The 25,140-nt window shown below is 42.8% G+C and overlaps 1 protein-coding gene across 1 annotated transcript in view; it reads left to right on the top strand.

Annotated features, from left to right (window-relative positions):
- Positions 1 to 20,400: 20,400 nt before the first annotated feature.
- The window catches only part of CHD9 (chromodomain helicase DNA binding protein 9), a 167,886-nt gene continuing 163,146 nt past the window's right edge, over positions 20,401 to 25,140 (top strand). The window contains 1 exon segment of the mRNA XM_070388434.1: positions 20,401 to 20,539. The gene's annotated coding sequence lies outside the window, so the exon portion shown is untranslated.

Below are 25,140 nucleotides of genomic sequence, written 5' to 3'. Positions count from 1 at the left end.
ACATCATCTTCATCTTGAAAAAATTTCAAACCTACAGAAATGGTACCTCCTAGATTAAGAAGGGCTTAATTCACTTTTAAAATATTTGAATTTTTAATACAATTTTTAAAGATTACACTTCATTTGCAGTTGTTACAAAATGTTGGCTATATTCCCCATGTTGTACAATACATCCTATCTTACACCCAATAGTTTATACTTTTTCTAGAAGAAGCCAGTGATTCGGCTTATTATGCACCCTTCCAGAGATATTTCATATATATACAAGAAAATATAACTGTATGTGTGTATTCTTGGGTTTTCTATTTTTATTTTTCAAGTTTTTAAAATGTTCCTAGATCAGTTTTTTTTTTTTTTTAATACTTATTTATTTGGCTGTGCAGGGTCATAGTTGCAGCATGTGAACTCTTAGCTGAGGCATGTGGGCTCTAGTTCGCTGCCCAGGGCTCAAACCCAGGCCCCCTGGATTACGAGCATGGGTCTTAACCACTGGACCATCAGGGAAGTCCTTGGACGTATGCGTTCTTGTTTTACCTTTTGTCCCCATGATCGCATACTCTATTATTCCACATCTTGGTTCTGTCATTTGAAATCATTCTAATTCCGTTCATAAAGAATATTCTCATTAAAAAAAAATTTAATCGTATTCCATTGTATGGATATTCCATAATTCGGTTAACCAGGCCCCCAAGATGATCACTTGTTTCCAAACTTTTGTTTCCAAACTTTTACTGATGTACTGTAATGAATAACCTTGAACATGTGTTATTCCTTAGAATGGATTGTAATATAGACCAGAAATGAGGTTCTACTGTAAGATTATGTCTGGGAGGTTTCATAAGTTCAGGTACTTAAAAAGCAGGTCATTTCTTGTCTCTCTTCTACACTCCTTTGATCTGGGGTTGGTAACCTAATCTTATGTGCTCTATGTCTTAAAAGTTTCACTGATGATGTCTCCGGTGACAATGGTGATAAAATAACTTTTCTGAAGAGGTTACTTTCTTGTGCTGAAACTACTGTTTCTCACGGATACCCTGTGCTCACCCCTGCTCAGGACATTAGCCAGTTAGTTCCATACAAATAATGCATATGTTACTTTAGCACCACGAATCTAATCTAGTCTGGGGTCCACCAGTGCCTTGGTGCCAGGTTAGAACACGTGAACCAGAAGTTCAGGCTTCATGTTGTTTGTATTTGGGGAATTAATCCAAGTTTCCCATGCATGCTGTTCGAAGATTTCAAAGAAGCATAGTAAAAAGGTATAAATACCAATAACAACAAAAAATAATAAAGTTATTTCCCAAAGGACAGCTGGAAGGCAGGGCTGCAAAGTTAAATAGCCAGAAACATCCTCTGTGGCTTTTTCAAATTAGGTCTTATTATATGTATTTACTAGGACATATTTCAGATAAAGAACTAAACTCCATCTTTGTTAGCTCAGAGGAAATGAAGACAGGTTCATAATCTAGTTAAAGGTGCAGCTGCTACACTAAACACACACACACACACACACACACACACAAACACCTCACCACTGCCACCACATCATGTCCCACATCCCACATCTTACACATGTTTGGTTACATTGTAGCATTTTGACAAAAAAGTCATCTTATTCAGTTTCCTCCTTCCCAGATGGGCTACCCGTCTGATATATATATATATATTTCAAACATATATGTATATATATGTATGAAAGTGGAGGTGTTAATCACACAGTTGTGTCCAACTCTTTGCAACCCCACGGACAGTAGCCCAACAGGTTCCTCTATCCCTGGAATTCTGCAGGCAAGAATACTGGAGTGGGTTGCCATTCCCATCTTCAGGGGATCTTCCCCACCCAGCATCGAACCTGGGTCTTCTGCATTGCAGGCAGATTCTTTACTGTCTGAGCCACCAGGGAAGCCCAATATATAAATGTATACATATATGTAAAGGACGGAGAAGGCAATGGCACCCCACTCCAGTACTCTTGCCTGGAAAGTCCCATGGACGGAGGAGCCTGGTGGGCTGCAGTCCATGAGGTCGCTGAGTCAAACATGACAGCGACTTCACTTTCACTTTTCACTTTCATGCATTGGAGAAGGAAATGGCAACCCACTCCAGTGTTCTTGCCTGGAGAATCCCAGGGATGGCGGAGCCTTGTGGGTGCCGTCTATGGGGTCGCACAGAGTTGGACACGACTGATGCGACTTAGCAGCAGCAGCAGCATATGTAAAGGAAAGATCCTGGAGAAAGGAATGGCAACCCACTTCAGTACTCTTGCCTGGAGAATTCCATGGACAGAGAAGCAGGACCAGGCTGCAGTCCATGGAATCGCAAAGAGTTGGACACGACTGTGTGACTAACTTCAGTTTGTCAAAGGAAAGACATCACAGCTTCTGAGAACCCTTCCAGCTTTAAAATATGTAGCCACTCTCATCATCAAGAAGTTCTATGTATCCAACTGTTAACTATGGAAATAATTGTCACCTGAGGCCTGGGCATGATACATGACAAGTTCATTTGTTTAATAAACCTTGGTTGAGCATCTTCTGTGGGCCAGGCACTGCCACAGCACAGAGGATGTGGTGGACAGACAGAGATCCTGGTCCCATGGGGCTTATGTTCTATTGGAGGCAGGGAGACAGTAAACAACAATAACAACAAGATACAGTGTATCATATGGTGCTAAGTGATATGGAGATACAAGGGATACAGTAGGGAGTGTGTTGGGGGAATGGTCATAATTTTAATTTATGTGTTTAGGGAAGGCCTCACTGAGAGAGTAGCATTTGAATAACATCCTTGAAGAGGGGAGGTGGTATAATTGGTAACCCTTCAGGCACAAAGTAAATAAACTTCCTCCTTTGTGGTATAATTTGAAGGTAAGCCTTTTTTTGTTTCCAGCTGTTCTTTTCATCAACTAATCATGATCCCTAAAATTCTGTTATTAGTGATACACAGTTAGGTTAAAAAGCTAAAATAAAAAGTATCCAGTTTTGCAAACAAAACATTGTAAAGCAACTATACTCCAATAAAAAAAATAATTTAAAAATACACAGTTCTGAACTATTAAAACCTTAGGGTGAATTTGTTTATCTGCTACTTTTGTAAATTTTATCGAGGGCGTAGAGTAAGGTGATTGAACTGGTAGAGGTGTGTGAGGCAATCACAGATGTGGGGATGTGCAGGGAGCAAGAGTGTGACACAAGGGCCCGGGTTGCTGCAGCTGGGAGCCAAGGACCGAATGCTCCTTAAGAATTGTCTCATTTTTGCCTGCTGTCCCCCAGCCCACGTTGCCCAGTCCTGGGCATGATTCCTCCTAACTATACTGCTGAGAGAGGCGCCCTGGGACGCAGGATGTGGCCTGATGTGTGGTTTAATAACGCGTCTCCCGAGGGGCTCAGAGTATTTGGAGTCGTGCTACAGAAGTCATATGGAAGGGGACACACAGGGAAGCAAGTCTGAGTGTTAGTCTGTGGGTATTTTAACAGCTCTCAGAAAAATAAACGAGTCAGGACACCCAAAAGTTTAGTCCTTAATCAATGAAAGAGAGCAGCATTATATATGGTGACATTCACCTCATTTTTTCCTTTAACTGTAAGGCTGTGCTGGGTCTTCGTTGCTGTACCTGGGTTTTTCTCTAGTTGTGGGGAGCGGGGCCTCCTCTCATTGCAGTGACTTCTTTTGTCGCAGAGCATGGGCTCTAGAGTGTTCGGGCTTCAATAGTTGCAGCACCCAGGGTCAATCGCTTCGGTGCTGGGACTTAATTGGCCCAAGGCACGTGGGATCTTCCTGGACCAGGGATCAAACCTGTGTCCCCTCCATTGACAGGTGGATTTTTATCCACTGGACCACCAGGGAGGCCTCACCTCATCTTTTAAAATGAGATTATCCCCTGTGTCTGATTCTTAGGTTTACCTTTGTTTTTATAAGTTCCATTCTCAAAAAAAAAAAGAAAGAAAGAAAAAAAGCTTCTATAGAGAAAAGCTTTAGACCCTGGGTCACAAATTCAAATGTCTACAGGGGGCAGATGGTAATGGACACAAACAGGTAGGGATGGGTGGGGACGGAGACACACCAAAGAGTGCCTGCCTCTTCTCAGCTCCTGGGAGTGTTAACTAGGAATGAGAATTCAGAATTAACATTTGAACAACTGTTTCTATTACAAAGGTAGTTCATGTATGCTTATGTTAATAAGCATTAGAAATTGTAGAGGGTTTTCTATAAAGTTTAAGAAACTACTAAGTTTCTTAACAAGTTTCTTTCTTCAAAGAAAATTTGAACTTGTTTATATAGATTTAAAATAATGCTGTAAAAACTGATGTCTAACGTTAATTTGGGCTGAGTGACTTCTATTGATGATCTTTCTCAGATGTTCTCTATTTTCATGGATCTACTGAAATTAGCACTTTGTGTATTACAAAATAAGTCTACATTTGCTTACCTCTTAAAACCTTTTGCTGGCCTTTCTTGGTTGATGTGCTTATTAAATAGGGTCACTGAAATCAGAGACCTGGGATATGGCTCAAAAGAGGAGTTCCCTGAGTATATCCAAACATTTTTGCTTAAGGCTTGTCTTGTTCCAGAGCTTTGGTTTTTGCTTTAATTGGTTGAATGAATTTTCTGTACTGGTATCTTTAATATTTTTATTTACTGATCTATATCTTAAGCATATCACAGTATTGGTATAAATAAAACTCTAATAGGACAACATAGAATAAAGGACATGTTAGTTAAAAAAAAAAGAGAGAGAGAATTCAGTATTGCTAGGATTTCTCCATTTTCAGCAGAAGTTGGAAATCCACATTTCTAGGCCAAAATCTTCTGATTTTTAAATGAGAGCAACCAGCCCAAGAGACTTGGATACACTGGGCAGACCATTTATGATGTCTGGTATAAAACAGAGGATTTTAGTACATTATAGAACATGATGGCAGAAGTAGACAGAGGAGGGACATCTGATCAACCTTCCATTAAGAAGATAAATTTTTTAGAGAGTTGACTGGCTTTGCCAAGGTTCTGCCTCACCTATTTAACCAGTTATCTTGGGAAATAAATCAAAGTTTCCCAGCTATGCTGTTTGAAAAATTCAAAACTAGTAACCTCTGAGTCAAGAAAATGCTGAACAGAGAAGTCAGAGGCCTGGGTCCCAGGGTTGGTTCTTTCATAGACTCACAGGACCACCTTGGGTGGATTTCTTAGTCCCTTGGGGTTTAATCTCCTTATCTGCAGAATGAAGGCCTGAACTGAAGGGATTTTTCAAAATGTTCCCCTCCAAGCCCAGGAAGTCTTCAGAGATGCCTTTCTAAGGGTGGGGAAGGGCAGGGGGTGCCTAAGCTTACAGAAAGGCTCCTCAGCCTTGGTTCTGTTTTTTCATTCAGGACTTCTGCTTTTCTGTGTTTTAGATCTTGAGCTCCTGAAAAAAAAAAAAAAATTATAATAATCTTTTTAAAGAAAGAAGTTCCTCGTCTTCAGAAAGATTTCAAAATCATTGAATTAGTTTATCAATATCAGTAAGATGTTATTAGGTAAGGTTTGCAAACTCTGTGAGGCCTGAAGCTAATCAGAACGATAGGACTTTTCTCCATTGGTCTACCACAGCTTGTCTGTTTTACCTGCTATTACACCTATAAACCAAATCAACATGCAGCCAACAAATAATGTGGGAAGACTAGACACATGACCCAGTTTGTTTTGAGGGGATTTAAGAAAATCTTTGTTCTGATGAACAGAGGTGGTTTTTTTTTTTTTTTAATTAATTAATTTATTTGTCTGCATCAGGTCTTAAGTTGTGACATACGGAACCTTTACTTGCATCACATGGACTCTCCAGTTGTGGTGTGTGGGCTTAATTGCCCCATGGCATGTAGGATCCTAGCTCCCTGAGCAAGGATGGAACCCCTGTCCCCTGGAAGGTGGATTCTTAGCCACTGGACCACCAGGGAAGTCCCCAGATGTGATCTTTTGTGATACCATGTATACATATACAGTAGAGTCATATGTGCTACTAAATAAGCTTTTCTTGGGGTTGGGGAGCAGCACGTGGGGGGCTTCCCTTGTGGCTTAGATGTTAATGAATCTGCCTGCAATGTGAGAGACCTGGATTTGATCCGTGGGTCAGGAAGATCCCCTGGAGAAGGGAATGGCTACTCACTCCAGTATTGTTGCCTGGAGAATCCTATGGACAGAGGAGCCTGGTGGCTACAGTCCACAGGGTTGCAGAAGCATCGAACACGACTTAGTGACCAAACACAGCAACAGCAAAGCTTTTCTCGGTTCATATGACTTGGTAAATTGTATCAGCAGTTTACAGTGATCTGTCAGTGGGAGAAATCTGAAAATCACTCAACTGGCTCTTAAAAATTAGCTATGATTTATTGATAACCTAATTTGTGCTGGTTTTATGTATATCATCTCTAAGCTTCGGATTATTTACACTGTAAAAGAGATGTTTTTAATCTCTATTTTACAAATAAATAAAGTCTAGGTGAGGTTAAAGACTTACCAGGACCACATAGGATTCTAATCCATACCTGTCCCAGCATATTCTCAGCCAGACAACCTCTAAGGTTGGCTTTTAACCTTGAAAAGTTAGGAGGCAGGAGTTCTGTTGTAAGCTGTCCTGGGATCAACTGCAAAACTGCCATCAACTTGCAACTTTCTATATCCTCTTACCTACTGAAACCCTGGAATAGAATTTTAAACTCATAGCTATTCAAATTCAGTGCCCTGATCTTGACTAAATAGAGGCTCTCTGGATTAATTGATTTTTAAATAATTTTATTCATTTATTTTTAGCTGTGCTGGGTCTTTGTTGCTGCTTGGGCTTTTCTCTAGTTGTGGCGAGAGGGGGCTACTCTCTGGTGGCAGGAGGGCTTCTCATTACGGTGGCTTCTCATTGGGGAACACAGGCTCTAGGGCTCTTGGGCTTCTGTAGTTGTGGTTCCTGGGCTCTAGAGCGCAGGCTCAGTAGCTGTGGTGTACGGGTTTAGCTGCCCTGCAGCATGTGGGATCCTCCTGGGTCAGAGATTGAACCCCTGTCTCCTGCATTGGCAGGTGGATTCTGTATTCCTGAGCCACCAGGGGAGCCCCAAGGCTTTCTGAATTTAAATAGTCCCTTTTATAGCCTGGACATCTTTTGCAGGAGATGGAAGAACTTTAAAGGGTGGAAACAGACTTTTGGGGATGAATAAGTGGATTTATTGTGTTATTTCTGGATTTGGCCGAGCTGAGTTTCTCCTGTTGCAGAGGAAATGGCTTTCCCTGTTGGGTGATCTGGTTTAATGGATTCAGGGACAACTTCTTCAGCACTTTGCTGGATACTTCGTATATCCTGGGTCAACATTTCTAATTACTGTAACCACTGTGGTTTTTTTTAATAGTTGTTTGTTTTTTGCTTAAAAGTTCATTGTAAGACGGAAGACCGGTAATTTTCATTTTTTAAAGTTAATTTTTATATTGGAGGATAATTGCTTTACAATGTTGTATTGGTTTCAGCCATACAACAACTTGAATCCCCTGTCTCTTGAGCCTCCCTCCCACCCAGTAATTTTCATTTGCACACTGCAACATTTTCAGAGGAAGTCTATGAATATTACTAGCAAGAAACAACGACATGGGGCAGGGAGCATAGGTGTTCTGATTCTCATTTAACAGGCAAGAAAAATTGCGGATCATTCATTCAGTTGGCAAGTGATAGGGCCTGGATGGTAACTCAAATGTTTCTACTTCTAATCCTGTGTGCACACTCATTTTACTGTAGTTATTTAGGTTTTCTAACTGGAGGGGAAACAACATTGACTTTTAGCATGAATCTAGCTTTTGTGAACAGTTCTGATGGTGGTTTTAAAAAATAAAGAAGAGAACAGCTTATTAAGTTGCACAGTTTGAGGAAAATACCAATAACCATTGCTTTACCTTAAAAAAAAAAAAGAGGTCCCAATTTTATGTAAGGTCTAAAAGTTTAGAGTTTGCCATAACAAAAAGTATGGACAAGTGTTTCTTTTCCGTTTTTTTTTTTTTTTTTTAATATTTATGTATCTTTTTGGCTGTCCAGGGTCTTAGTTGTAATCCAGGGGATCTTGGTCTTCACTGAACCACAAGAGATCTTTAGTGGCAGCATGTGGGATCTAGTTCCCTGACCCAGAATGGAACCCAGGCCCGCTGCATTGGGAGCTCAGAGTCTTAGCCACTGGACTACCAGCGAAGTCCCTGGACAAGTGTTTCTGAGCCAACCACTACTTGATCTCTGTTTCTTACAAAGAAGGGGATGGAATTAGGACACATCCCTCTTCTGGGAGCATTGTTTTTTTGCTTGCTTTGCACTTGAGTGATTGCTTCTGATTTCTACAGCTAAATGAAGAAGTTTGTTGATGACTTTCTTTTATGAAGGAAGAAAAATGCTGGAACTTTCCCCTTTGAGTTTGAGGTTTTCAGAGCAGGTATTAACAGATGAGGGTTCCCAGGTAGCTCAGTGGTAAAGAATCCTCCTGTCCCATTGCAGGAGACGCAGGTTCAATCCCTGGTCAGAAAGAATCCCCTAGAGTAGGAAATGACAACCCACTCCAGTATTCTTACCTGAGAAATCCCATGGACAGAGGAGCCTAGCTGGGTTGCAAAGAGTTGGACATGACTTCGAGACTAAATAAGAACTAACAGATGAACCTAGGTTACTTGAACACCTTGTCTTTTTCCTGAGAGGTAAATTTTTCATTTGGTTTATGCCGAATTCTGCCCCTTTGTGATAACAAGGCAGGTATTCAGAAGCCACAAAGGTAAAGTCTAAAGAATACTTTGAGTTTCCCTAAACAGAGGTGACACAGGAATGACTCACCTAGAGGAGAAGAGCATGGTAGTTGGGTAGTTATTCAGTTCCATGTCACTTAGACCAGTACTTTCTACCTTGGTTACACAAGCAAAGACACAAAGAGCTTTTAAAACATATTGGTGCCCGAGACCCATCACCCCTAGGTTGGGGCGGGGTCTAAGCAACGGTAGTTTTGAAGTTTCCCCAGTGATGCTAGTATGAAGGTTTGAGAATTTCCAGTTGAGGCTTCCAGTATCTTGTTCAAAACCAGTGGGATAACCCCAAATGACAGCAGTTCTTCCAGCCAGGACATTACAGATATGTCGGGTAAGCAGTTCATCAGGATAAAATAGACATTTATCTTTTTGTAATGAGAGTTTTTGTGTTGGAGCATAGTTGATGAACATGTTGTGTTGGTTTCAGGTGTATAGGAAAGTCATTCGGTCATACATATAGGTGTACCTGTTCTTTTTCAAATTCTTTTCTCATTCAGGTTATCACAGATAGTGAGGAGAGTTCCCTGTGCCATACAGTAGATCCTTGTTGGTTATCCATTATAAATACAGTAGTGAAAATACGCATTTCTTGAGCACAAGCGTTCTAGGTGCTGGAAATACTTCCAGGAGCAAAAGTGGCCCTGCCTCGGCCTCCAGAATCTTGCTTTCTAGTGGGCAGAGACAAACACACAAACAGGACTGTGGTGTTAAGAAGGAAACACACTGAGTAATTAGGCGTCAAGGAAGGCCTCTAAGAGGAATCATTTTTGCAAAACCTGAAGGAGCAGCTGAACCCAGAGCCTATGGTAAGGCAGAGGGAGTAGAGGGTGAAAAAATCCCAAGACAAGGAGAGTGGTGTGTTTGAAGAACAGAAAAGCCTGCAGTCCCTTTCGTTTATCTAGAAAGGGGAGTGGCAGAGAGTGAGCAAGCTCTAGCCTGACATTACTTATAGTTTGCACACATCGCTCAGCATGTCCCTGCCAAACAGCACACACTCTGCAAAGGGAACCCAAAGAGAAGTGTCCCCCAGGAGCCAGGGTACTGTGTGCTGGACACAGGGTTCCACAGGATTAGCCAAAAATTGCTAACTATGAGAAAAAGCTAGGCAGACCTCCATTACACTGAGATAAACTGTGAAAAGGGGTAAATTCAATTATATATTTGATATCAAGAGGATTTGGCCTAACATTTTAGTCTTTTATCTTGTTACTAGCCATCACTCAAATACAGTCTATCAGTGTGGCAGAACTGGCCTCATTTTGGAAGAAATTCAGTTTTCTGAAGTACTGTTTTTGAGGTTTCTACCCAACCAAATTTTTTGGAAGGTGAGCTGTTTGTCAAATATCTGTAATGTTGGAGAAATCAAATTTGTGCCTATGGTGGTTTAGTCACAAAGTTGTGTCTGAGTCTTGCGACCCTGTGGATTGTAGCCCACCAGGCTCCTCTGTCCATGGGATTTCCCAGGCAAGAATATTGGAGTGGGTTGCCATTTCCTTCTCCAGGGGATTTTCCCGACCTAGGAATCAAACCCCAGTCTCCTGCATTGCAGGCAGATTCTTTACGGACTGAGAGGCTTAATTTCTATCAATATCTTGTTTAAAGAAACATTGACTCAGTTCCTTTGCTTGTTTTCATAAAGATTTCTACTTCAGTTGTGCAGGATCTGGGAATTCCCTGGTGGTCCAGTGGTTAGTACTCTGTGATTTCACTGCTGAGGGCCCAAGTTCAATCCCTGATTGGAGAACTAAGATGAGATCCCCCAAGCCATGAAGCGAAGCCAAAAAAAAAAAATGTTCAGGGTTACTAACTGCTTACTGTGTAATGGTAACCAGAGGGAAAAAAAAGCTACACTGATTTATTTCAGCAAAGCTTTCTAAGGCCTCTCTGCTCTTGAATTTAAAACAATTTTTTTTTCAATCATGTAACCTGGAATTAATTTTCCTGGTTGGCATGTTGTTACTCATTTTCTATAAAACAAACCATGGGGTTCAGTGCAGAGAAAACAACTATAATTAATATGTATCCTCAACCAGAATGTCCAAGAATTCCAATAATCCCCTCATGCTTTTACATAAGAGATGGTATGTTGCCCTGATAAAAGTGCTGTAAAAGATGATCTTAATAAGAAAGATAGCCCTTCTGAAGAAATCCATATGAGGCAAGAAAAAAAAATTCAATTTTTTTTTTAAATACAAGACTAAAGTAATTGTTAAAGATTTTATTCCTAGCAATAATACATGAGTTCTGTAAGCTCTTTTCCAGACACAACAGGAAGTGTGAAACCTGGCCGATTATGGAAAGATGGTGACCAAATTATAGTCATGGCTATAATGAATAAGGAAAAACAAGTCAAGAAATATTCACAGGAAACCTGGTGCAATTTTCTCTTTTTTGAAGCTGAAACAAGACAAGATGGATTTCAATTGCACCAGGATGGATTTCTCCTTGAAATAAGATGCCTGTAATACCTCTAAAACAAACTAGTTGATTAGAAAAATACAAGTCTACAGTTTCCATTAGTCCTTAGGCTCTGTGATATAGAGCATACTTCTTTTTTTAAGTACACCAATCACAGTATCTGTAAGTTAAGTATTAGAAAATTAGTAAAAATAATTAATTAGTGGGTGTTTATTTACTTTACAAAACTTGTCACAAGGCAAAGGACCATGCCTATTTTTTCACTGTTGTATTTCCAGCACCTAGCGCTGCGCCTGGCACCTCACAGGTATTCTTTTCTTTTCTTTTTTGGCCGCACCATGAGGCTTGCAGGATCTTAGTTCTCTCACTAGGGATTGGACCCACATACTCTCTGACACGCTGTTTTTGAGTTCTCTACCCAACCAGATGTTCTGGAAGGTGGGATGTTTGTCAGAAATCTGCGTGTGTGTGTGTATGCTCAGTTGTGTCCGACTCTTTGCGACCCCATGGCCTGTAACCCTCCAGGCTCTTCTGTCCGTGGGATTTCCCAGGCAAGAATACTGAAGTGGGTTGTCATTTCCTACCTCAAGGGATCTCCCTGACCCAGGGATCGAACCCTTGTCTCTTGCATCTCCTGAATTGGCAGGCTGTTTCTTTACCACTGCACCACCCAGGAAGCCCAAATATCTGTAGTGGAGAAATCAAATATAAGCCTGTAGAAGGCTTAATCTCTATGACTTTGACTGCCCTAGGCAGTGAAAGCGTCGAGGCCTAACCACAGGACTACCAGGGAATTCCCATTCACAGATATTCTTTAAATATTTGTTGAATGAATTAATTTCTTAAATAGCAGCTGCACATTATACACTTCATCCCCTCTAACTTGATTTAGAAACTTCTCCAGGACTGCTTATGTTACCCAAAGAAAAGCAGATGGACAAAGAGAGGGAATAAGATGCTCAGGATGTCTTATCAAAGAAAACAGCAAAACCTCTTTGAAGATTAGGACAAGCAACTGTTGTGTTGTTTTTTTTTTTTTGCCGTGCCATGAAGCATGTGGGATCTTAGTTCCCTGACCCGGGATCAAACCCAGACCCTTGGCAGTGAGAGCATGCAGTCCTAGTCCTTGAACCGCCAGGAAATTCCCAGGACAAGCAACTGTAGAAAATCAAAACAGTGAAAGATTTGAACTGTCAAGTAGGATCATGCTTAGAGGTATATTCCTAACTAAAAGCAGGGGATAAAATAGATACAATTTAGAGACTCTAAGATCTTTCCCTGATTAAGTAGGCCTAAAATAAGAGTCTGAAGAACAGCCGCCTGGCTGAATACATCCTTTGGATGTTTTTATCAGCAGCCTCTAGATTTGAAAACAGTGCTGAACATGCTTTTAATTGATCTTTGAGGTGCTCTAAGCTACAACTGAAAGCCGACCCTCTTTTCTATTTGCTTGAACAAGAGCCTGAAAAGGAAAGCTAAAGAGCTTTCTAGTGATGTCCTTTACCCCTGTTCTAAAAAGTACCTGTATTCTCCATGGAATTCAGGAAATTTCACAACACCCAGGGGCTAATGTGAAGTTAGTTTTTACTCACTACTGAAGGAAATGGCAACCCACTCCAGTATTCTTGCCTGAAAAATCCTCTGGACAGAGGAGCCTGGCAAGTTATAGTCCATGGGGTTGCAGAATCAGACACAACTGAGTAAAGTGGACAAGTATCTAAGCTCCTCAAGCTACTACTTATAATTGCGGAAAGATGGAAATCATGTTAGATTCCATAATACAATGGGGCATAAAACATTTTAAGTTATGAATGTACATAAAATGTGTAAAAGATTACAAAAGTATACTCTGTGAAAGAACATTTACTTTATTGCCTCAACCTGTGAATGAATGTCAAAGAAGATGAATGAAAATATTTTATCTACACACATTTGTTCAGTATTTATTACTAATAATTCATGATTATTTATATGGGAATAACAATCCCTTCTTCTGTAGCCAACACAGTTCCCAGCCTGGTAGACATACATGATGAGGGTATTTCAGTTCAGTTCAGTTCAGTCACTCAGACGTGTCCAACTCTTTGCGACCCCATGAATCGCAGCACACCAGGCCTCCCTGTCCATCACCAACTCCTGGAGTAAATGCATATAAATTACCCCAAAGTCACCAAACTGGTGAGCTCATTGTGAGAAGTAACAGTGCCACTCCAATAATCTTCAAATTAAAAAAATTATTTGCTGCTTAATTGATAAATATAATTAAAATGTATCTATTCCTTTTGCTCAACATGTGTGTATGTATGTATATATGTGTATGTATATATATATGTGTGTGTGTATATGTATATATATATACATATATGTATATATAAATATTGGAGAAGGCAATGGCATCCCACTCCAGTACTCTTGCCTGGAAAATCCCATGGATGGAGGAGCCTGGTAGGCTGCAGTCCATGCGGTCTCTAAGAGTCGGACACAACTGAGCAACTTCACTTTCACTTTTCACTTTCATGCATTGGAGAAGGAAATGGCACCCCACTCCAGTACTCTTGCCTGGAAAATCCCATGGATGGAGGAGCCTGGTGGGCTGCTGTCTCTGGGGTTGCACAGAGTCAGACATGACTGAAGTGACTTAGCAGCATACATAAATATATGAATTTAATGATTGTAATACTGTAACAAAGTTGAAAGTTGCTGGTAGGGATTACTTTTTAAAAAACAGCTTTATTGAAATAGTGTTTACCTACCATAAAAATTCATATTTCAATGGTATTTAGTTGTACAAACATCACCACAATCTAATTTTAGAACATTTTCATTATCCCCCACCCCCCCATAAATATCTATTATCAGTCACTCTTCATTCTTCATCCCTTTCTCCCCAACCCAGCCATAGGTAACCACTAATCCACTTCGTTTCTCCCTTGATTCCTTAATCTGGACATTTCATGTAAATGGAGCTATATATGTGGTCTTTTGTATCTGGCTCTTATCATTCTGCAGAATGTTTTCAAGCTTCTTCCATGTTGTACCAGGTAGCAGTAGTCAATCAATTCTTTTTATGGTTGAATAATTTTCCATTGTATGGATGTAACACTTTGGTTCAGTTCGTCATTTGATGGATATTTGGGTTGTTTCCACTTTGGGGCTATTATGAATAACGTTGCTATGAACATCTGTGTGTAAGTTACACACATGTGTTCATCTCACTGGGGCTTCTGGGTCATATACTAACTATGTTTAACCTTTGGAAGGACTGTTGACCAAAGTGGCTGCACCATTTTTTGAATACTTTCCTACCAGCAATGTATGAGGGTTCTAACTTCTTCTCCACATCCTCACAGACACTGGTTATTGCCAGTCTTTTTTATGATAGCTATCCTAATGGATGTGAAGTCATATTTCATTGTGGTTTTGATTTGCATTTTGTTAATAACTACCAATTATTAGAGTGCATTTTTCATGTGCATATTGGCTGTGGTATATCTTCATCAAAGAAATGTCTATTCAAAAATACTTTGCCTATTTTAAAATTGGATTTTTAAAAAATAGCTGAGTTGTAAGAGATCTTTATATATTCTGGATACTATACCCTCATCAGATGTATGATTTGCAGATATTTTCTGTCATTCTGTAGGTGTCTTTCTTTGCATTTTCTTAATAGTGTCCTTTGAAGCACAGAAGTTTTCTATTTTGACATTCAGTTTATCTATTTTTTTCCTTTGGTTGCTTGTGCAAAAGTTTTTTTATTTTAATGAAGTCCAATTTATATTTTCTTTTATTCTTTATGCTTTTGGTACCATATACATGAAACCATTGCCTAACCCAAGTCCCTGACGATTTACTCCTGTGTTTTCTTCTTAGAGTGCTATAGTGTTACCTCTTACATTGGGGTCTATGATCCTTTTTCATTTATTCTTTTTTGTATTTGGTGTGAGGTAGGGATCCAACTTCATTCTCTAGCATATAGAGTTGCCATTCTCAATTTAAATGTCTTGGCAGTCTTGTTGATAATCAATTAACTATAAATGTAAGATTTTTTTCTGGACTCTCAATTTTAGTCCATTGATCTATATGTCTATCCTTATGCCAGTACCACACTGTCCAATTTCCGCAATGCTGTAGTAAGTTTTGAAGTCAGAAAGTGAGCATCCTCTAACTTTCTTCTTTCTTTAAGGTTTTTTGACTGTTCTGTGGGCATCACTTCTGTAGGTCTCACTGAAGTAGGGTCTAATCCTTAGTTTTGCCATCTTAGAATCTTGATTTTACCAGTTATTCCCCAAAGTGCACAGTACCAGAGCATTGGTTCATACCCCTCAAACTTGCAAGAAAATGCCAAGTTTGATACACTATATGCATTTTGAGATATTCCTTTCTTGGTAATCTTAACTAAAATGGCTATGCAGGGAATTCTTCCTTACAAGGTGCCAAATTAGTTAATATAAGTTTCCTTAGTAAACTTGGAATTGGAAACTAAAGCTCAGGGAGGGATATAGTATAATAGCAAAGAGTTACAGGCTTTTTAAAGTTTGAATCCTATCTCTGTTACTCAGTGATTGTGTAACCAGGGCAAGATTTTTAACCCTTCCCATCTATAAAATAGGGGAAAATAATCCCTTTCTCATAGAATCACTGTGAATGTAAAATAAAATACAATTATGTAAATAATACTATAACAAAGCTGGAAGTTGCTAGCTTCCTGAGCAACCTTTATAAACCCTTACACAGTGCTTGGGACTAGTTAGATTTCAGTAAATGGTACCGACTGGATACACTTGTAGAATGCTTCATTCAGGGTGTGAAGAACAGCTGTCTGACATAGCACAGCTTCCTAGAGACCTGAAACATTGTGTTTGCAGATATGGGATCTTTGGGGTTTGAAAGACTTTGGGTAGGAATGGAGCCATTTTTAGAGTGGGATACAGGGACCTGGAGAGCACATTGCTACCACCTGGTTGTGGATATTCCATTGCCTGAGGAACTAGTAAGCCATTATTACTAGATTTAGATGTTGATGATTATTGATTCTTATTCATTTAAATTGCAAAAAGTAGTATTTACTGATGTAGCCTCTAAATCCTCAAATGTAGAGCCATCCTTTGCAATGGTTTTTCTAGAGTGCACATATTCAGACACTTCAGCTATCAAGAATACTACTAAGATTTAAGAAATAAGTAAAAACTAGTTATTGAGCAGTTAAAATAGATGTCACAGAACCTCATGTGCTTAATCCACAGGACAGCCCCACAGAAAATCGTTACTCAAAACTTGAAAGTCTAAACTAATAATAGAAGTTTATCTGTGTCTAAGTTCATAGTGCAATAGAATCATTAAAAACAAACAAACAAAAACAGGAAACAAGGTTGTTAGGTAGAAGAATGGAGAAGTGTCAGCCCAGTAGTGAGAAAGGAGACATAAAACAAACAGATGTAAATCTAAAGTAATCATAAAACAGCATTCTAGAGGTAATTTATTATAGAGACATCAGTTCAGTTCAGTTCAGTCGCTCAGTCGTACCCGACCGTTTGCGACCCCATGAATCACAGCACGCCAGGCCTCCCTGTCCATCACCAACTCCCGGAGTTTACCCAAACTCATGTCCATCGAGTCGGTGATGCCATCCAGCCATCTCATCCTCTGTTGTCCCCTTCTCCCCCTGCCCCCAATCCCTCCCAGCATCAGGGTCTTTTCCAATGAGTCAACTCTTCGCATGAGGTGGCCAAAGTATTGGAGTTTCAGCTTCAGCATCTGTCCTTCCAATGAACACCCAGGACTGATCTCCTTCAGAATGGACTGGTTGGATCTCCTTGCAGTCCAAGGGACTCTCAAGAGTCTTCTCCAACACCACAGTTCCAAAGCATCAATTCTTCGGTGCTCAGCTTTCTTCACAGTCCAACTCTCACATCCATACATGACCACTGGAAAAACCATAACTTTGACTAGACGGACCTTTGTTGGCAAAGTAATGTCTCTGCTTTTTAATATGCTATCTAGGTTGGTCACAACTTTCCTTCCAAGGAGTAGGAAGAATTTCAAATCCTGAAAGATGATGCTTTTGAAGTGCTGCACTCAATAAGCCAGCAAATTTGGAAAACTCAGCAGTAGCCACAGGAATGGAAAAGGTCAGTTTTCATTCCAATCCCAAAGAAAGGCAATGCAAAAGAATGGTCAAGCTACCGCACAATTGCACTCATCTCACACACTAGTAAAGTAATGCTCAAAATTCTCCAAGCCAGGCTTCAGCAATACGTGAACCGTGAACTTCCAGATGTTCAAGCTGCTTTTAGAAAAGGCAGAGGAACCAGAGATCAAATTGCCAACATCTGCTGGATCATGGAAAAAGCAAGAGAGTTGCAGAAAAACCTCTATTTCTGCTTTATTGACTATGCCAAAGCCTTTGACTGTGTGGATCACAACAAACTATGGAAAATTCTGAAAGAGATGGGAATACCAGACCACCTGACCTGCCTCTTGAGAAACCTGTATGCAGGTCAGGAAGCAACAGTTAGAACTGGACATGGAACAACAGACTGGTTCCAAATAGGAAAAGGAGGACGTCAAGGCTGTATATTGTCACCCTGCTTATTTAACTTATATGCAGAGTACATCATGAGACACGCTGGGCTGGAAGAAGCACAAGCTGGAATCAAGATTGCTGGCAGAAATATCAATAACCTTAGATATGCAGATGACACGACCCTTATGGCAGAAAGTGAAGAGGAACTAAAAAGCCTCTTGATGAAAGTGAAAGAGGAGAGTGAAAAAGTTGGCTTAAAGCTCAACATTCAGAAAACTAAGATCATGGCATCTGGTCCCATCACTTCGTGGGAAATAGATGGGGAAACAGTGGAAACAGTGTCAGACTTAATTTTTTGGGGTTCCAAAATCACTGCAGATGGTGATTGCAGCCATGAAATTATAGAGACATGCTGCTGCTGCTGCTGCTAAGTCTCTTCAGTCGTGTCCGACTCTGTGCGACCCCATAGACGGCAGCCCACCAGGCCCCGCCGTCCCTGGGATTCTTCAGGCAATAGAGACATAGATCTACATAATTTTAAGGGCATTCATTGGTCTTAATAGAATGCAGTAATGGTAATAATGATAAGGATGCTCCTTAATCACCAAGCGTGTATTTTTCAAAGGGCTGTATTCAAGAAAATGTGGGTTTTCTTGGGGAGAGGAGTTCTGTAAAGTAGGTAGAGGTTTCATTTAAAGGGAGTATCTTGCCAGATAAATGAGATGTTACTGGCCTTAGATTTGACTCAGCAGGTAGAATTTGCAAGCTAAAGTGGCATTCAAATAAGTAGTGTAGGGAGCTCAAAGGTGAACTGTTTTTTGTGTATTCTTATCCTAGAGTGTAGTTGTTATTAAGTATCCAGGGGAATCAAAACTGTAATTGTACCTTTTCCCTCAGGAGGGTTTTCTCCCAACCCTTTCAGTATCTCAGCTAAACAACGCTGTGTTGATCTACTCTGGACAGCCTTAATAAAGAGTGAAATTACTTGGCAACTAGCTGTCTGTATACTGCAGCCATTCCATTCTGGTCAGGCATAAACATGCACAGTGACATTGCTCTATCCTTCTTTGTGAAGACACAAATTCAAGATTTTTCTGTCAACTTCAAGTGCGGTGCAAGTCACTCAGTCGTGTCCGACTCTTTGCGACGCCATACAGTCCATGGAAGTCTCCAGGTCAGAATACTGAAGTGGGTAGCCTTTCCCTTCTCCAGGGGATCTTCCCAACCCAGGGATCGAACCCTGATGTCCAGCACTGCAGGCGGATTCTTTACCAGCTGAGCCACAAGGGAAGCCCAAGAATACTGGACTGGGTAGTCTATCCCTTCTCAAAGTGAATGTTAAATATCACCCTTCTAGGATGGGAAACGGAACAAACAAGGTGGTGCTGCATATTGCAGGCAGATGATTTACCGACTGAGCTATGAGGGAAGCCCGACTGAACTTGTAACCTTCCGTTATTTTGTCTTCTCTCGTTCAAATATGGATGTTAAAGTTTTAATCCGGTATTAAAGCCAGCTCAGGACCTAAGAGACCCGTAGAATTTTTAGAATCGGAAGGCTTTTAGAAAATGTGTCCACCCTCTTCATTTCACAGAAGGGAAAACCGAGGCCTTGGGACACGTTATGATTTAATGTAGGTCACCCAGTTAATTAGTGACAGAGTAGGAACCCAGGTGTCCCCAGGCCTTCGTAAGCCAGTGGTTTTCTAGTACGCTCCCTAGTCTTGGACCAGTTCCTTCCCCTCTTTGGGGTGGGGGGTGCGGGTGGGGGTGGCGGGCGGGAGAGTCGGAGGAGGTTGTTCTTTCTTTCCCTTCAGAGCTGTGCAATTTAGAACGCGGGCCTGATCATGGGGATGACGAGGTGTCAGCCCGGCTCTCCACCACTTGAGGTGCGCGCGCTCTCTAGATGGGGACATGGGGCTGGGTCTCTCCTTAGCCTGGCGCCCCTTTCGCGGTTGGTGCTTAGCACCTGGACTGAATCGCTGTATCATCGCGGCGACACTCTCCTGGCTCCCGATTTTACGGCACAAGCGTGTGCCACCGCCGTCTCAGACCGAAGGGAGAACCTGGGGTTCGAAATCACGACAGTGTCAAGAGGGAGGCTCCGGAAACCCTCCCGGTTCCTCGGAGGACCCCAGCCTGGCGGGGAAATGCCCAGCAAGTGAGTGACCTCGGCGCCGACCCCGCCGCCGGTCAGCTCGCGGCCGGGGTGTGCCTGCCGGGCCTGACGTGGCGGCGAGGCCGCGGGGAGGGGAGAGAACGCCGCGAGGGCGCGGCCTGACGTGGCGGCCGCGGCGGGGCGGCGAGGGGAGCCCGGGCCACTGCACTGCCCCGCGCTCCGGCCAGAGGGCGCCCGGCCCCAACACTTCCCCGCCCCGAGGCCGCCCAGGGCTCCCGGAGCAATCGCACCGGCGATTGGGTCGGCGGCGTGGCGGGGCCATGTTGGAGCCGGGCAGCGACCCCGCCTCCCGCCGCCCTCCACCCCAGGTCAGACCGGGTCGTGTGGGAAGGGGAGCGACAGAGGGGAAGCCTCCCTCCCCGGTCGCCCGGCGCGGCGGGAGCGGCGGCGGGAGCTGCCGCGGCCTCGGCCACCCCTCCGAACCCGGGCCAATCAGCGGCGCGGGCACAAATATGCAAATAGCGCGCCGGTGCTGCCGGAGTGCCGCTCGCAGGGGCTGGTGGGGTCGCGCTGGGGGAGTGAACTGGGCCAATCAGGCGGATGCGTGGCGGCGCGGGGGAGGCGGTGCCCCTTCACTCCTCCCTCCGCTCCCTCCCGGCCCCGCGCTGACAGGGGGGCCTGGCCGCGCCGCCGGTAAGTGCCGCCGCCACCCGTCGCTGCCACCCGCCGCCCCGGGCGTGGGGAGGAAGCCCCGGGGCGCCCCGGGGCAGCGGCCGCTGCTCAACTGGTGGGGAGAGGCGGGGGCGGGTTCTGTCATCCGGGTGGTCGCCTGAGGCCGCCCCCGCCCGGCCAGCCGCGCGTGTCAGTCTCGGTCGAAGCGCGGGGCGGCGGGGGCGCCTCAGTCATGGCGATGCCCGAGAGCCTGCGAGCGGCGGTGAGTACGTGCCGCCGCCGCCGCCACCGCCGCTCGGCCGGGGTGGGGGTTGGGGGGGGTCGGGGCAGGCCGGGCCGCGTCGCGGCCGCGGAGGTGAGGGGCCGGCGCCCGGGGGCGGGCGGGCGCCCAGGGAGGCCTGGGAGGGGGCGCTGCCCGCACGTGCGGCCCAGCCCGCCCGCGGCCCGCCCCGCGCCTGTCATGGCTGCGGGCAGCTGCCCCCGCCTCCCAGCCCGCAGACCCCGGGGTCGGGACCGGGTCGCAGAGCCTGTTGCGTCGGATGGAGGTGAGGGCAGGGCGGGCAGGGCGTGGGTTGGCAGAACCCCCCCCCCCGCCCTTCCCCTCTCCGCTTGAGGTCCGGGCCTCCCCGTCCGCTCGCTTCCCTCCCGAGGGTCGGGCTTCCCTCCATCCTGCAGCTTCTTCCCCCGCCCGCCTGCTTTCTCGCCTCCGTGACTCATGACAAGGCGTCCCGCGCGAGTGCTGGGTGCCCTCGAGCCCGGGACGCCCCCGGAGCTTTCCCAGGCCTGGGCGTCCGGGTTACGACCGCAGTGCTTCTCTATGATACCCCGCCCCGAGGGCCTCTCCACGTCTGCAGCGGGGCCCCGACCCCACCAGCCCCTGTGTGTGTTGGGCCTCCGCCGTGACTGCTGCTTTCTTGGCATCTGGGTGTGGGACGTGATGGGTGGTTCCAGGGCTCGCTCTCGGAGATCCATCCCAAAGCCACGCACGACCCGGAAAGCCTGGGTGTCTGACTGGCCTGTAGCAGTCGCCAGCTCAGAGTGGTTTCTGTTTGTTCCTTTTTTGGTTTTGTTTTGCCCCCTCCCCCGCCCCTTTTCTTAAGGAAAATAAAACTTTTCAGAACAAAGTAGACGAGGTTTTTTTTCTTTTTCCCAATTGTGATTATTTACCAGTGTTACACAGTTACTTTCTTGGAAGACTAAGATTTGACTCTGTAGTGACTTTTAGTCAATTTATGTGAAATACTCATAAGTACTTCAGAGCCCCTCCCCATTAAATAAAGTTTATCTTCATGAATGCAATCATTATCACAATTTAATTTCTTAGTTTTGCACTTCTCAGCTTTTCCTTTTCTCTGATTTCAGACTCTAGTTTTACTTAAGCATCTATGATCTTGAACAGAATTTTTGTTATTATTTAGCCTAAACTCTGCATAATCGTATAGGTACTTAGAACCATTAGGTTTACAAATACTTGAATGTACCTAAGGGGAATTTGGAGAAGGAAACGGCAACCCACTCCAGTATCCTTGCCTGGAAAATCTCATGGACTGAGAACGGAGGAGCCTGGTGGGCTGCAGTCCATGGGGTCACAAAGAGTTGGGCACGACTGAGTGACTAACAAGGGAAACTTAAGGGAGGATTCCTCTTTTCGGGACGGGGGTTGTTGGGTTTGGTTTTTGGTTTTTGCAATGCAAAAGGATGAATTTAGTGTTTCTTTTATGTTAGATATACAGAACTTGAATTTAAATGTGACTTTTTGCTAACAGAGGTAGCACAGAGCCTTCCATATGACCAATGTTTGATAAATACTATTTTTGGGTTTCCTGGGTGGCTCAGTTGTAAAGAATCTGCCTTCAATGCAGGAGACTCCAATTCCATCTCTGGGTCAAGAAGATCCCCTGGAGGAGGAAATGGCAACCCACTTCTGTATTCTTGCCTGGGAAATCCCATGGGAAGAGCCTGGCGGGCTACAGTCCATGGGGTCCCAAAAGAGTTGGACATGACCGAGCAACAAAACATTTTTTGTTAAATAATAAAATATTTTTTTATTAAACAACAAAATATTTACTAAATGAAAAATATCTATTGCTACCATGTAGCTTTCAAGATTTTTCTGTTTATATTGCCTTGTTTAGTCACTAAGTGGTGCCTGACTTTTTTGTGACCCACATTGACTGTAGTTCGCCAGGTCCCTCTGTCCATGGGATTTCCCAGGCAAGAATACTGGAGTGGTTTGCCATTTGCTTCTACAGGGGATCTTCCTGACCCAGGGCTCAAACCTGCATCTCCTGCATTATCAGGCAGATTCTTTGCTGCTGTTGTTCTGTTGCTCAATTGTGTCTTATTCATTGTGACCCCATGGACTGCAGCACACCAAGCTTCCTTGTCATTCACTATCTCCTGGAGTTTGCTTAAACTCATGTCCACTGAGGCGGTGATGCCATCCAACCATCTCATCCTCTATTGCCCTCTTCTCCTCCTGCCCTCAATCTTTGCCAGCATCAGGATGTTTTCCAGTGAGTTGGCTCTTCACATCACGTGACCAGAGTATTGGACTTCAGCTTCAGCATCAGTCCTTCCAGTGAATATTCAGGGTTGATTTCCTTCAACCTGGTTTGATCTTGCTCTCTAAGGTGGATTCTTTACCATTGAGCTACCTGGGAAGTCCTTCACGTTAAATAGTTATGGTATACTCCAAAGTCTTGGCAGGTCTCAGTCCTTGGGGAGTTTCCTATAAAATCCACTTCATGTAATATAGACATAAAATGATCTCAGAAAGATCAAAGTAGTTGCCTCCCAGGCTTGCCTCTGGTTATCTCTGTCATCCTTGAACAGTTTTAGGATAGTGGGTACTGTAGAGTTTAAAAACAAAAACCGTTGTGATTGATTAACTAGGAGAAAATGGTGTCCTAAGGATATTGGAAATAATATTAGGAAGAAAATATTGTGCTGGTGTAACCAGTAAAGCCTTCTTGTCTTGGACGGCGTGCTGATTGGTGAGACTCAGGACTTTGTCAGTTTACTAGCTGTATAGTTGTAGTCCAGTTAATTAAATGCTGTGAATCTTCATTTTCTCCCATTTAACAAATCTGTAATTCTAAATATCCCAAGATTTTTCTCTGAAATGCAAATTATTCTTGGATTTAAGTTTTCAAAAGGCAGAGGTTTTGAAAGAGATAGTGGTATATTGGTATTTCAGGTAAATTGGCCTTTCTGGGAAACATTTTTAGAATAACCTCAAGTGAGCAAGTATGAATAAAGGTAGGAAAGCAGTGTTCTCAATGGGAAAAGCCCACGACAAGAAAAGATTAATGAAATCATAGCCTTTTCAACTTGGAAATATCTTTAGATACTTCTAACTCCAGACCCTGTATCTAATATGACTGCATGCCTTCCATAAGGCACTGAACTAACTACACCTTGGTAGTTTACCTGTGGAAATAAGATAGACTCGAAGGAGAGGCTTGTGTAAATTTAGGATGGGGAACTGAAGTAGCATTACAGATTTAGAAGTAAAACCTATTGAAGCTTCTACCAATAGTAAAATGAAAATGTTGGATCAGTGATAGAAATGTAATACAAGAAAAAGTCAACTATTACACTTTGACAGCAAAGGGAAAAAAGTCTCAGGTCAAAGTCTAAAAAAGAAAAATGAATATGATTGAAATAATCTACTGGGGAAATTTCATCAGGTGTTAGTATAATGAATAAAAAACATAGCAATGAGAATATAGAAACTTGAGGTGGTTGGTCAGAGTGAAAATGAATTATGAAAACTAATTATGAGAGTGTGTTGTCATAAATGTTTGAAAAACTCTAAAAGCCAAAGACTAATTAGAAGGGATTCATGGAGACTGAGATAGAGTGATTTTATTGTAACCTTTCATATGTTTTGTAGATGTGGTCTTAACATGATTAAGGTGTTTTAGCAAAATATACAGATTTAGCTTTTTTACGCTTATCTACTTTGTAAATATAAGTTGCCACATTGCAGTTTTGTAACTGTCGTCTAATACTTTGTGTCTCTTTACTCCTTATTTGGGCTTCACTCCCATACATTCCACCTCTCTGAGTTTTACCAGTCTGTGAATACTCAAGTCAAATTCCACATTGTGTAAAATCATCTCTTATCATCGTAGCCCTTAAGGATTTCTCCTTCCCATGAAATCATAGGATTATTATTTGTCTTACTTTTTTGACATTGTGTAGTTTCCTGGCATTCCTTCTATTGTATTGCCTTTGAATTTGCAAGAATACTTTTTGCTCCTTTCTTTTAGAAGCAGTTGGAAAGTTGAAAGAGTGATGGTGAGAAACCCAAAGGAGGGGAAAGCCACTTTGAGCTGTAATTTGTTTCCTGGACTCCAGGCCATAAACATCCATCTGTCCATTAAGCAGATTTATTAAGTGGTCCTTTTATTTAGTAATTTATTATATGTACTATAATGTGACCTCTGCCTTTCTAGAATATACAGTCTAATAGTGGAAACACATAACGAATAAACAATAAACAAATGTCAAATTTCAACTTAGGATGAATACAGTAAGGAAAGAGAACAGAATGCTATGAGAGGGAAAAATGGAAAAGGTTTTAGTGTGTATGGTCAGAGAAGGCCTCTTAGGTG

The sequence above is a fragment of the Bos mutus genome, chromosome 18, assembly GCF_027580195.1.
Source record: "Bos mutus isolate GX-2022 chromosome 18, NWIPB_WYAK_1.1, whole genome shotgun sequence".
Taxonomy (NCBI): Eukaryota; Metazoa; Chordata; class Mammalia; order Artiodactyla; family Bovidae; genus Bos; species Bos mutus.
The sequence above is the reverse complement of the archived record's forward strand: the minus strand, read 5'-3'. Positions and strand labels throughout refer to the sequence as shown.